Below are 15,033 nucleotides of genomic sequence, written 5' to 3' on the forward strand. Positions count from 1 at the left end.
CCACATAAAGGTTTCACGTCACGTTCTATGTTTACTAGAATTAACAAAATCTACAAAGCTTTGGTCTCTTCACCTTTCCTTTCCTGAAAATTCCCGATGGCAAATTTTGAGCTCTAAAAGGCTAGGTGGTTATAATTTTCACATTAATTCCATAAATTAATCACTGCACTGTCATAAACATGTACTTTTCTGAAACAGATCATAAAGATGCAAAAATATTCCTTTCAGTTCCCTGGGAGACATTTTATACCGGGAAATATTCTTATTCATGCATTGTATTCACTTACAACCAGGCACAGTGAAAATCATTAAGTATTCATAAACCAGATGAACGATTCCAAGCTCAGTATTGGAAAGATGAGCTAGATTCTCTACCATAGCCATATGTCAGCAATCCTACTCTAAAAAGGGAAAGGTTAAGAACCTTCCTATTGAAATCTGTTTGTTCAAAAGCAATTTTGCCTTCTGCTATCAGGTCTGGCAATTTTTTGACTTTCATGATTACGTGATTTATCATGTCAGGAGTTTTTGGATATAATCTTTGGAAGAGAAACAAAAATTTTTTTTCTCCATAACTCTGGCCCTGCGAATTGTGTTAGATTGCTGTCCAAATGAACTGTTTGCTCGTTTTGTATGGAGAGGAGAAAGTATGATCTGAACCTCAGAAGATGTTAGATGCTAAAAATGTAAATTATTAATTTTAATGGCCATTTGTCTACATATGACTCAAGATCAAATATTATTAACAATGTATTTTCTAATGTTTTGCAGGAAAAGATTATACATCTATTTGATGTAACTTTAATTTTAAACTCTTGTCACTTAGAAGCAGATTAAAATAAAATCCCTGGGGACAATTTATCAGATTCTCCTCAAGGGGAAAATCCAGGTGTCAGGTCAAAGCAACAATTTATCAACAAAGCAAGGAGTATACAGGAAGGTGGAAAGGAAGGGTGATGATAGACAGAATCATCGTAGGAAAAAAAATATAACCTCTCTTTCCATAAATTCAGGTGTTCCCCTTTAAGATGTCTGTGTTCTAAAAAGACATTTAAAATAAACAAAAATATACTTTTATTGATTCCCCTAACTTTTGCTACTGCACAAACCATGGGTACCACATAAGCATAGGTTTAGAAATGGTTAATGATTGACAGTAATGGGACACTTAATTATCAATATCATCTGTAGTATTATTAACAGGGTTATGTTTTTAAAACGCTGAAACAGTAATCTGTAGGAATTAAAATAAGTGATCTGTAGGAATCTTTTAATTTCTTGTTTAAATGAAATTTAAGATAAAAATACCAGGAATTTCTTGCGGCTGTGCCAGACAGATCCAGAATTACAATGTCGGTGCAGAGGTAACATCTAGTAGTGATACAGCTTTTTTCTCAGAACAGAACGCAGAGGATAGGTTTCCTCGTCTCATTGCTGCTGTGCTTCACACGTTCACGTCTCTGTGCTGCAACATTCTAAATCGTTACTACCAGGCCCCAAGGAATATCACCAAATTTTGCACACTTCTGCAAGGCTACTTTAGAATGTCACACACCTTCTATTGTTTAACATAAATTTCCTAGAAGGGGGAGGGCTTAGAGGGTTACAGAGAATTTGAGTCCCTTTTCCTCTTCTCAATCTTTCGTGAGCTCTGTGGAAGACAAATGCCCTCCCATCCCTGGAAGTGAAGGTCTGGCTGTGAGCAGCAGAGGACCCAGGCACATGACGGACACCGAGCCCTCTCGGTCCCTCGGGGTCCGGGCTGCAGTCGGCGCTGACGTCCTCCTCGTTACCCACAAGCCTCCGGGCCCGCAGTGCGAGCAGGAAGAAGGCGTGCGGGGCCCGGTGCCTACCAGGGAGGTCAGCGCTTCCTCACAGCGACTGAGATGCCGCCACGGCTTGAGATCGTGGGGCGGGACGGGGGTGGGGGCGGGGGGGCATCCGGGGCTCCCATCCGAGGTTGGGAGAGACTGTCCCCCAAGGCTCAAAACTGAAATTGCTATCACGGTTTCCAGACGCAGACCCATGTGAAAGAGGGAGCTCTTCTCTGACAGCTGTCGGACAGAAGGCAGCCAAGGCGGCACATAGATTGTTCTTCTCTCTCCCGGTCATCCTAACCGGGCACTCGTTAGTAGGTTATTTCTAACATCTAGGGAGTGTACAGCAGTGTCACTCTGAGGAGTACCATATGGTGTTTAATATGTGCTGTTATTCAAGTATCAGAAAACACGCATGAACACAATTTTCCCTCACAGGCCCAACCTTTAACCTATTTTTCTAATGGCTTCTTTTTCTTTTCTTTTTTCCCTCCCTGTCCTTCGTACCATTCCTTCCTGTCTCTGCCTTTATCGCCTGCGGTCTCACTTCTCGTCTAGACTCTCGGGCCGCTCCTCTCCGCCCCGCAGACTACCTTCTTCCTCCTTTCGCCCCCCTGCCCCCAAACCGGGGACTGCATTTCCCGGCAGGCGCCGCGGCCAGCGGCCAATGAGGGGCTGAGGATTTGGCGGCGGCGGCGGCGGCGCTCGGAGAGCCCGGGTGGGGGGGGCTTTGTGCGCGGCGGCGGCGGCAGCGGGAGCGGGAGCGGGCGGCGGCGGCAGCGGCTACCAGGACGGAGGCGGAGACCGAAGAGGACTGTCCACTGGTCGCTGCGGAGAGGCGTGCGAAGGCCGAGTAGAGCCCCGAGGACCTTGCTGCCCCGGCGCGGCCGCTAGCCACAGCCTTCTCTCTGGCAGCAGCGGCTGCGCGGCGACCCCCCATCCTTCCACCGCCCCTGGCCACCCCATCTCCCGCAGCCTTCCTCATCTTCGCTTCACGCCCGGCCTGGCCGGCCGCGGCCCTCCTCGGTGCCGGCAGCCATGGCAGAGGCGTCCGGCGCGAGGAAAATCTAGCCCGGGGATTTCATGCGGCCTAGCTCGGTTCCGTCTCCTTCCCCCGCAGCCCCGGCGGCTGCCCGCACCCCAGCCCCACTCCGGGCCTCCGTGTCTCTCCTGTGATCGTACTGACACGGCCGGGGGGTTAGAATGGAACAAACTGAAGGTAAAGTTAATGCTTCTGTGTGTGTATATTTGTGTGTGCTGGAAGGGAGGGTTGAGGAGGGAACGACGAGGAAGGAGCGCGACCTAGGGATGGGACCTGGGTAAAGAGAGAGAGGGTTATCAGGGATGGGAGGACAAGCTGGTGGCCAGAAAGGGTTCGAAGGGAGCCTAGTAGGAAGAGCAGAGGGCCGGGTGGGGGGTGTGGAGGAGATTGGGAGGTGGGGCAGGGGAGGCAGGATTGGGCTAAGAGATGAGTGGCGCTGAGGTGGGAATTGGGAGTAGAGGTGGGATGGGGGCGGGGATAAAGATGGAACGGGGGAGGGGCAGGGAAAGAGAGGAAGAGTTTGGTTTGGAGATTAGAGACCTGGGTGAACTGAGAAATAGGTTTGGGGGTGCAATGTGGAAACTAGAAGAGTCTGGGGGAAGGGGATAGAATTATATGGAGAAATGGGACATCAAGAGAGGAAACGAGGGAATGGGAGTAGAGGAAAAGGGATAAATTGTTGAGACAGGATGCATAGGAAGATAGGACATAGACTCAAGGAAACTGGAAGACTTAGAATTGGTATAGGGAAGGAAATGAACTGAATGTTGAGAAGGATGAGAACTATCGACCAAGCATCACAGAGTGGGAGGGAAAGAAGGGGAAGGGGGCTGTTAAAGGAAGGGGAAAGCCTTTTGTTCCTATATTTCTGTGTATTCTGGGCCTTTTCTTTCAAGGCAAGAGAATATAGAAGAAGCTAGAGGTTATAGTGTTGTGATTGTTGTGGAATGAGGAGGTGTGGGTTTTGCTGTTTTGAGGGCGGAGGAAATGTGTTAGTGTTATGGTATCAAGACAGCAGAGACATGGCCATAATTTGATGGTTTTGCTGAGGGAGTGAAGACTATTCAGATTTAAAGGGGGTAGGGGCAGCCATGTTTGCTGCCAGGCACTGCAGTGTAAATAAATTCCTTCTCTCCGACATCAGTGAATCTGGAAGGGGCCAGTTCAGATTGTCAGCCCCCTTTCTTTCTATTCATGAACTCTTCCCATACATCTTGTGGTAATTTAAAATTATTCACAACCACCAAAGGAGGTAGTGATGTTTTCCATCTTGTGTGTTTTGCTGCTCCCCCCACCCCCACCCCCTTTCCCTCTTCCTTCTGGTTGCAAACAGGCATGCTAATGAACTGCAGTGTAAAATTAACCCTTTTTATAAAGTTGAAACTGTATTTTTACTAGGTGAAGGAATCGTTGCCATCATATTTCAAATGTGATCATCAGAAGTCTTAAATGTTGAAAATTCATTTGTCTTAGAAGCTTCAGAAGCAGTCAACATGTTTTCTGAAATTCTTTAAGTAAACAAGGAAATTGCATTGGTTATTTTTCTTGGGCTTGTGTTCTTGGCAAAGCACTGTGTGGGGGTGAGAAGGGGTAGAAAGATCTGCTTGTAGTAGATTATGTTCTTGCTGTATTTTGAATGTTGGAAAATTAGAAATAGGGTATTTAAAAATGATCTTTCTGATAGTTCATGCTTATAGGTGATGAGTGTGTTAAGAAGTGGTTTTGTTTTTGTGTTTTTTTTTTTAATACACTCTGTCTCCTCCATCCCTTCCCTTTGCTTTCATGTGTGTATAGCTTAGTACAGTCTCCAAATGCTAGTTCAGCACAGTGCAATGATCTATGAAGTAGGCATTTAGTTCTTAGAGCCTCAGTGAAGTTCCAGTTTTTTGGTTTTTTGGTGAGAATTTAAGATTACTCTCAGAAAAGCTACAATAACGCTTTAATGTATTAAAATGTAACTGCTTCTGTAATTTGAAATGGTTACTCTTCCAAAGGTTTAAATCCTGAACAAACTTAGAGTAGATAAATTGTTAAGTGGAGCCTACTTTATTTTCACATTGAAAAGGATTAAATGTGTGTGTGGCGTTTTACTTTTGTTTTATAGTTGTAATGGGGATAATTCAAACTTTAATCCATCACATTGATTTTGAAACTATTCTCTCATACCAGGAAGGTGTGTTAAAATTGTAATATGATGGGCTCAAGCCGGTAATACTACATAATTGATTTAATCTATCTTAATGCAGCATCCTTTCAGTTGTTGTATAGGAGTTTAGGATGTGTTCTGGAAAAATTAAATTGAATATTGTTAGAGTAGTACTTTATGAGAGTACTTATAGTTTAAAGGCCAGATTCAAAACTTGAGGTATTTTGATTTGATGATATTCAGCCTGAATTTTTAATGTTTATTTATTTTTGAGAGAGAGAGAGTGCTTGCAAGCAGGGGAGGAGCAGAGAGAGAGAGAGAGAGAGAGAGAGAGAGAGAGAGAGACACAGAATCCGAAGCAGGCTCCAGACTCTGAGCTGTCAGCACAGAGCCTGATGTGGGGCTGGAACTCGTGAACCGCTGGGATCGCTGGGATTGTAACCTGAGCTGAGGTTGGCCACTTAACGGACTGAGCCACCCAGGCTTTTTGGAATTAATTTTTATGGAGATTTCATTTTTATATCTTCCACTCAATTGACATGTTATTTGTAATTAATTGGTAATATTGTGTGCATGAACTATCAGTGCCGTAAATTTAGGAAAATGAGAAATTCATCTATATTGAAAGAAGAAAAAACTCATGTTAGAAGCTTGAATTACTTTTTTAAAAATGTATTCGTATATATTCAGCATTTTGTCAAGATCAGGGTCCTCTGACTAGCTGTAATGAATATTCTGGCTCTTTTGGATAGGTATCCACATAGCGAAGAAGGGTATTCTAGTTAGATGATAATTAATTAAAACCCAGACTTTGCTCTTATTACCGTATCCATCAGCCCACCTGCTACCTGTGATAGCTGTTTTTTTTAAACAATACTAAGTACGCTCTTTCTTATGCTAATCAGATTGATTGAATTTTGGGTAAAGGAAATAGGTTGCCTTTGAGATTGGTCATCCTTGAGTGAATTGTCAAATCTGTTTCTAAAGACGCTCAGTTTTCTGAAGTTTATAATATTTATAATTATAGCAAAGCTGCTAATAGTTGTCGTCTTACAGTATGTTATGCTAAATGCCTTACATATATAATTTCCTTTTATCTTCCCAACAGTTGCATGATGTTAGTACTATCAACTCCTTTTTACAGATGGAGAAATTAAGATTAAGTATCTTAACAGCACACAGATGGTAACTAGCAAAGCCAGTATTTGAATCCAGAACCTGGATCAGCAGATCTTTTAGTTTCTTTTAAAAATTTTATAAAGATAAAAAAATTATAAAGATAATATATATTCATTATTTAATTTTTTTTCAAATATTGTAAAAGGCTAAGAGGCATATTTAAAAAAAAAGTTAATACCCCATTTCCCCCGATAACCATTTTGAAGTTTCTTCTGAGTCCTAGAAAATATCAGTACATGTTTATATCTGTCTTAAAATACATACAAAATGGGTCATACTGTCTGTTTTTGCTATTGTGGTGTGGGTTTTTTTGTCTTTTGTTTTTGTTGCTCTTGTGTTTTAATAGGCTACCTGGAACATCCTTTTAAATTAGCACATATTTGGGGCGCCTGGATGGCTCTTTCAGTTAAGTATCGACTTGGGCTCAGGTCACGATCTCACTGTTCCCAATTTCGAGCCCCACATCACACTCTGTGCTGACACCTCAGACCCTGGTTCCTGTTTGGATTCTGTGTCTCCCTCTGTTTCTGCCCCTCCCCCACTCATGTTCTGTCTCTGTCTTGAAAATGAAACATTAAAAAATTATTTTTTAAAAATTTTAACATTTTTTATGTATTTTTGAGACAAAGAGAGACAGAATGAGCGGGGGAGCTGTCAACTCAGAGCCTGATGTGGGGCTTGAACTCATGAACTGTGAGATCATGGCCTGAGCCGAAGTTGGACGCTTAATCAACTGAGCCACCCAGGCACCCCTAAAATTTTTTTAAAAACAAATTAGCACATATTTGATCTACAAGTGTTTTTAATTTTTTTAATGTTTTATTTATTTATTGAGACAGAGAGCATGAGCAGGGAGGGGCAGAGAGAGAGGGAGACAGGAAGAATCCTAAGCAGGCTTCAGGCTCTGAGCTGTCAGCACAGAACCCAATGCTGGGCTCACACACGCAAACTGTGAGATCATGACCTGAGCCAAAGTTGGACACTTACTAACCGACTGAGCCACCCAGGGATCCCTAGAACCTTTTTTTTTTCAAGGTCATATAGTATTCCATTGTTTGGAATATTGATTAACCTTAAGATGTTAACTATTTTTTCTATTGTAAGTAGTATAGCAGGTCCTGAATTAAGTACCTAACAGCCAATTGAAATGGAAGAGATATAATCCACTACTTTATTTTTATGAGAGAGAAAACAGAAGCCTAAGGAAGTTAAGTTCCTTTGGTGACAGATCTGTTACCTGGCTCTTTATACTATACCAGATTACTTCATTTATTATGAAGGCATTTGAGCTCTCTGTAAAAGCTCAAGGTGAGGGGGAATATTCAAGGTTAGGCACATTTAATATAATGAATGCAAGAGGATTAATGCAAAAGATCTTGGTTTTTTTCTTTTTTTTCATACTTTGTCCACTATGTTGTACATATAGTATATGCACAAAATATTTTTACGTGCATAAATGCTGTCTAAGGGCCTTAGAGTTTGTGTTTGGGGTAATGAAATTGTTTTGGCAGAATTTTTCCTGTTTTAATAAAATTACCAATGAAATAAAATAGCAATTAAATGAAAAAATAAGAGGTCCATCATGGTCCTATAAAGGAACTTGGAAAGAAAATTGAGGCGTTAGTAAGTTTTTAAAAATGAGCTAAGAAATAGCTCATTGAAAACGAGTTTTAAAAGATCTTAGCAGGCACCACTGATTATTTTTAATTATTTTTGTCAAGAAGAAAATAAGTTACCATGGATACTTATTCATTGGGTTCTTTTGAGACAAAGTCAGTTTTAGACACTTAAAATGATCAAAGCCTTAAAAAGATTTAGAATTTGGTATCTATAAAATTTGTTTCTTGATGCAATGCTGTTTTTAGTTTTTCTTAAAAAAATAAAACCTGTTATTTCTTGAAAGAGCAACTTAGATGATTTATTCCTTTGTTAATAAACAACATATCCAGCATTTGAGTTTTTAAATGAATGGTCACCTTTATTTCTGCAGGCTACATCTTTTTATAAATGTTAATAAAGATAAATTTAAGAAATTGATTATACTGCAACTACCTAACACATTTTTAAAAAGCTTACAGAATTTTAGTTTAGTTTTTTATTATTGACTTTACTAAGTACTTAATAAGTACTTTCAAACACTTCATATTATGTTGTGCCTCCACAGTGTGGCATAAAATGAAGGTAAAAGGCATATTTAAAATTTTGTGAATTTAGAGAACGTTCAGTTCTTACTACATGGAACTGTGTTGTTACTCCTAAAATATATCTGCCTATTGATGAGATTTTGAATTTGAAAAGCTCTTTGAAAAATGATTCTTGACTTATTTTTTAATTTTTTAAGATGTGGATCTGTGTCATCACTGATCTACAATGATAACTTTTTTTATTAGGTCCTTTTTTCATGTAGATTTAGAGCTCCGTTGAGGAGAAAGTGAAGAGAAAATGAGGAAATTTTATATAGTTTACAGTTTAACTGTATAAATGTATGAATTTATTATCTAGTAGTACTTTGCCTTATGAGATCTTCTGAGATATTTGAATTCCTACACGATAACTGGACTTATTAAACTGTGGAGTTGGAAAGCATAAAAATTATTTAACCCAAATTTAAAGATGGGAAGACTGAGATTTCAGGAAATCTGTAGGCCGAGTAGATTGACCTGTTATGAAGAATAAGATTTTCAGAGTTCTATCTGATTATTTAAAATTTTTTGTAGGGATGCCTGGCTGGCTCAGTCAGTAGAGCACGTGATTCTCGATCTTGGGGTCGTGAGTTCTAGCCCCACATTGAGTGTGGACCTTACTTTAAAAAAAAAAAAAGGGGGGCGCCTGGGTGGCTTAGTCGGTTAAGCGTCTGACTTTTGCTTAGGTCATGATCTCGCGGTTCGTGGTTTCGAGCCCCGCGTCGGGCTCTGTGCTGACTGCCAGCTCGGAGCCTGGAGCCTATTTCAGAGTCTGTATCTCCCTCTCTCTCTGACCCTCCCCTGCTCACGCTGTCTCTCTCTCTCTCCTAGAAATAAATAAAAATATTTAAAAAAAAAACGACTTTTTAAAAACTATGTGTTTCTTGGCTTTTTCTTCATAACTTGCATTATCCTTACTTTAAGAGATAAATATTAAATAACAATATTTTTCTACAATAGGACATGCTTTTTAAATTTTGTATGATGCATATACATACATCTTGTACATAAATGGATATTTTAAATTTAAGAAATGTATGTATTCCTGGGATTTTGTGTGTCAAACAAAGCTTAGTTTATCAAATTGATTTGAGATTAAGAAGTCTTGTATGGAGGCTTGCCTTTATCTAGTGGCATTTTGATATAGCCAAGACAATATTGTGTCTGTTGAGTCTTGTGTAACTAATATTTCTTAGTTATAGAGTCTTAAGTAAACCAGACATTTAAACACAGATGCACAAAACACCTTTAAAAAGAAACATTTTTTAAACTTTTAAGTTCTGAAATATGACATATAAAGAAAAAAGCACAAAATCTAAGTGTACAGGATGCCTTGGTGGCTCAGTTGGTTGAGTGTCTGACTTTGGTTTTGGCTCAGGTCATGATCTCACAGTTCGTGAGTTTGAGCCCCACATCTGGCTCTGTGCTGACGGTGCAGAACCTGCTTGGGACTCTCTTGCTCTCTCCCCGCCTCTCTCTGTCCCTCCCATTCTCTCTCTCTCTCAAATAAATAAACCTAAAAGATTTTTAAAATCCCTAAATGTACAGTATAAGCAAATAATTAGAAAGTAAACATCATGTAGTTACTACCCAGGTAATAAACCCTTCAAGAAAAGCTACAGGAACGCCTCCTGGGTGGCTCAGTCGGTTAAGTGTCCAACATCGGCTCAGGTCAGGATCTCACAGTTCGTGGGTTCCAACCCCGCGTCGGGCTCTGTGCTGACAGCCAGCTCAGAGCCTGGAGCCTGTTTTGGATTCTGTGTCTCCCTCTCTCTCTGACCCTCCCCTGCTCACACTATCTCTCTCTCTCAGAAATAAATAAAACATTTTTAAAAATTAAAAAAAGTAAAGAAAAGCTACAGAGACCGACCGCTTCATTGGTTTAGCTGGTATTGCCTTGATGATAGTTGGACTTTTGGGATAAGAGTACGCTGAAAGTAACCTGTAAAATTAATAATGAGGGGTCAGAAAATGTAAAAATTGAATTACCAGTTATTGTTATTATCAAAAGTGTTATCTAGACAATTAAAAACAAACACATTTCCTAGCAGTGTAGTCATTTAGTGATTTGAAATCTTAGTGCTATATAAATGAATGTGAAACAAAAAATTTTAACACGAAATTCTATAAGAATCATGTGATTTTATACAAAGTGGTTTTTTCAGAGTTCCTCTCTGTTACAGTTTTTGGTAGAATTTAATGACTACTGATTTTAGATTAATGTACAAACTCTAGCAATGATTTTTGCTTAGAAAATATCAAATTTGAGCCTATTAATAATATTCTTAGTATCTTATTTTATAAAAACAGCTTTGACTCTCTTGCTTTTACGTTAATGTAACCATTCAAGAAGTATTAACTTGAGAAGTAATCAGTAGTGACAATCTATTTTGACACTTCATCCTTGATACCTTTTGATTCTTACCTTTTCTGTATTTTGTCTCAATGAATCAACATTTTTGAAACTGAAGAAACTTGAGGGTGCTTCTCTGTCTTAGCAGACCATTTTCTTATATGTTTGGAAGTGTTAAATGTTGATTTTTGAGAATTTTGATAGCAGAAAAAATCAAAATTTTTTCCTTTCTGACTACCTGTTGAGTAGTCTATTTGTATAAAATTTGCAATGTGGACTTTGAAAAAGATATTTTTGTAACATATCTACGTACATGAAGTAAAGCCTTTATTTAGTTATTGTAATTTTGTCACTTTTAAGCTTTTTTAAAAATGATTTCTGCAGGATCCAAATATATTAGCACATAGTATTTCATATTTGATTGTGATGAGAAACTTTTTGCTGTGCTTTACCATACCCTTGAATTCCTTCCTGCAATCCTGTAGAATGTTCTTTTTTATTCTGGCTAATTTTCCCCCAGCAAAGATGATAAATAATTATTTTCAATCTTGAAATGAACATACATGTTGAGTTTTCCTAGATGTGGAAGCAAGCATGACTTGACATAGTAATGTTTTAAGCCTAGATTAGGTAATTTGGCTTTGTGTATAAAGTAGAGTTAATATGCTTTTAGCCAGCTCATGGTTTATGTGTTATCACCTATAAAATTAAACATGGATCATTAGACTTTATTTTATTGGGCTTAGTAGGTTAAGTGTACAGTTTTGGCTCAGGTCATTATCTGATCTTACAGTTTGTGGGTTCGAGCCCTGCATCTGGTTCTGTGCTGGCAGCTCAGAGCCTAGAGCCTGTTTCAGATTCTGTCTCCCTCTCTCTCTGCCCCTCCCCCGCTCATTCCCTGTGTCTCTCTGTCTGAAAATTTAATAAAAACTATAAAAAAAAGAATTTATTTTATTGGGGATAGGATTAGTTAAGGTTTTAAAATATTGAGGTTAATTTATTAAGTTATTGCATACATATACATACATGCACACACATAATACTCATGAGAATGCTGATGGCCCTGTTTTTATTTTTTAATGGAAAATTTGTACTTTTCAAAGTGGCTACTAGTTAAAAATAATACTTATTGTGTTTAAGTTATGAAAGAATTTTTTATTGTAGAGAAATTGAAAACTAGTAAGATATGGAGAAGATTAAGATCACTTGAAATTCTGCCAGTTGGAAGTAACTCTTGACATTTTGTTCTATATCTTTCCAGTGTTTTCTCTTATGCATCTATGTATTCTCTTTTAACAAACAGCAGTTGTACATTAACATTATTTTGGTAACATGGTTTATTGTGAAATTAATTTCTGAGAATGTGATTTTTTAAATTGATAAATACTTTCACTGTATGAGTGTGCCATATCTATTTACCATTCTTCTGTTGATAGTATTTAGATAGTTTGCAGTTTTTGGATATTATGACTTGATGAACATCCTTGTACATTAAAAAACAAAAAACTTTTATGACTGTGATTATTTCATTAGAACAAATTCCTAGAAGTAGAATTATGTAACAGATAATATTTCAAAGGCTTTTAACACGTATTGCCAGTTTGTTCTCCAGAAAAGTTTTTTTAAGTAACAGTTTTGTTGAGAAATAATTCACATACCATACAATTCACCCACTTAAAGTATACAATGCAGCATTTTTTAGTATATTCGTAGAATTGTGCAGTCATCACCACAATTTTAGAGCATTTCCAGAAATTTTTGAGCTAGTTTAAACTCCCAGCAATACCAGAAAGGCTTTGTTAAGTTTGTGGTTTTTAAAATGTAGTGCAATATACAATAACACAATGGTTGTGTGATACATATTTCTTCTTTATGATCACCATTTTTAAAATTTTATTTCTAACTTTTTAAAAAAATGTTTGTTTAGTTTTGAGAGAGAGAGCAGGCAAGCAGAGGAGGGACAGAGAAGGGAGACCGAGGATCTGAAGCAAGTGTCATGCTCTTAGCACAGAACCCAATGCAGGGCTCTAACGCATGAACTTTGAGATCATAACCTGAGCTGGCTTAACAGACTGAGCCACCCAGGCATCCCCAAATTTTAGTTCTAGCTTTATTGAGATATAATTAAGTGATACATGCTTTACATCCATTTATGAGTGAGTTTAGAAAGTCATTGGTGAAGATGCTCATATTCTATGTTAAGAAAACCTGACACATAGAGTTTAAGTTTATGGACCAAAGTATGTAGCAAATTTTTTAAAAATTATAAAATCATTTTGTTCAGTCAAGATGCCTTTATTGAGAGAGTGTTGTATATGGTTTAAAATATGTTTTTCTCATTAAAACTTGGAAACATTTTATTTTAGAAAATGTCTATGAAAAGTGTGTTATACCTGCATAATTAACTATAGCAAACTTGTCACACTAAAGAAAGTATGGTTTTCTTTTTATTAAGAGAGGTTTGCTTTGTTCTCAGTGACCTTCACCCTGAACTGTCATTCTGTTTGCTTTAAGCCATTTTACAAAACATCCTTTTTTCCCCCAACACAGTGGGCAGTGGAGTGTAGGGTAAGAGTCCCCCTTAACAACTGAGGCTCAGTGTTGTCATCTCTGGAGATGCAAATGACTACTTTTTGAAGTTATAGTGATCCAAATTAGAATTGCTAGAGTGTACCTGGAACTGTACCAGGCATATAGCTGATAATTAATGACTTTAAAAAAAATGTTTATTTTGAGAGAGGGACAGAACGCGAGTAGGGAGAGACAAAGAGAGGGACACATAGAATCTGAAGCAGGCTCCAGGCTCTGAGCTATCATCACAGAGCCTGATGCGGGTCTTGAACCCATGAACCATGAGATGATGACCGGAGCCCAGGTTGGAGGCTTAACCAACTGAGCCACTCAGACACCCCAATGGCTTTTTAAAAAATATATAATAAAAGTAACATTTGCAAAATGAACTAGCCTTTAGTCCCATGTTTAATAGGTAAAGAAATGAATTCAGTTGGCCTAAACTCAGTTTCATAGAAGTTAAAAGTGAATGTTAACTAATGCTTGAATACAATCTTTGCATGGGTTATATGAGTGTTTCCCAGTTGTAAGAATTCATGCTAGTACAAGTACGAACATGAAGTTAACTTTCCAGTCCAAATTTACTTCCACTGTTGTTATTACAATAGCATGATGGCTATAGCTTCACCAACGCTTAGTGTTCTGATTCAGCAAATAGCTTATAGTGTAAAATTTGAGTATATGGTATGAAGTGCCTTATATTCTAACTTCTATTGCTTATTTTGAAATGGAATGTTGAATACAATTGATCCTAAAATACTAAAGTGATAAACCTGATGAGCCAAAAACCAAACACTGGCCTTTATAGGAAAGATAAACTTAGTAAATTACTATTTTAGATATTACAATAAATTACTTGGTATTTTAAAAACCACATATCAGTTCTGTGATACATTCTCTTTTTGTCGTGCTGTGGGGAATGGAGAATACAAGGTAAAGTCAAATTTGCGCATTTGCAAAATTTTAAGAACCAATCTCAAATCGTTTTACTATAACTTAAAAGTTTGTTGGTGAAAGAGTTAGGAAAATATGTGGTTGGACTTGTTAGTTTAGTTTACTAGATTTCATAGTGCATGGAGCAAGATGACTTTTAGGAGTTACTTATTTTGTAGTAATTTTCAGTGTGAGTCAATATCCTTGATGGAAGGGACTGGAAAATAATTTAAATTTTCTTCCAAGTGGTAATACCATGTCTGCTGTGCTGGGTGTGGTCAAGAACAAAGTGAAGACAGTTGAGGTTAAACTGTTACTTAGAGAATTTTGTAGAAAGAAATATGGGGCTGATGTTACCCCCTAAAATTTTATTTATGTAAGTAGATTTTGGTTGTCAATTTCATATAATTGTTTGTTCTTTCAAATAATGAACATGTTTATGTAATGTTAATATGTTAGGTAAGACCTTAAAGTTAATTTTTTTTAACCACATATATTCCTGTCAGAATGAAAATCCAAACCCTACATTTATTTATTGATAACTAGGAGGAATCACAGCCCATTTTCCTATTGTTTGGGGTCTTTTCAGGTTATCTGGATCATCTGATTTTTAACCTCCACTATGAGCTATACACAAAAGCTTCAAGATGCTGTATCCCTCAGAATTCATGCACCTAAATGAATCAGAGCTAAAATTCAAGTCTCATGACTGAAGGACCAGTGTCAGAGTATGTTTTTGCTTATCCCCAGATTTTTCTCAGTCTGACTTATTCTAGTATATAGATCTGATTACTAAACTTTATCCTCTT

General features: G+C 38.0%; 1 protein-coding gene across 5 annotated transcripts in view; it reads left to right on the top strand.

Moving 5' to 3' along the window:
• Window positions 1-2,975: 2,975 nt before the first annotated feature.
• The window catches only part of NSD3 (nuclear receptor binding SET domain protein 3), a 114,617-nt gene continuing 102,559 nt past the window's right edge, over window positions 2,976-15,033 (top strand). For all 5 annotated transcript variants that reach the window (XM_039242540.1, XM_039242541.1, XM_039242542.1 and 2 more), the window contains exon 1: window positions 2,976-3,036. The gene's annotated coding sequence lies outside the window, so the exon portion shown is untranslated. The remainder of the gene's footprint in view (window positions 3,037-15,033) is intronic.

This window comes from Hyaena hyaena, unplaced genomic scaffold, assembly GCF_003009895.1.
Source record: "Hyaena hyaena isolate Hyena2069 unplaced genomic scaffold, ASM300989v1 scaffold_215, whole genome shotgun sequence".
In the NCBI taxonomy this organism is placed as follows: Eukaryota; Metazoa; Chordata; class Mammalia; order Carnivora; family Hyaenidae; genus Hyaena; species Hyaena hyaena.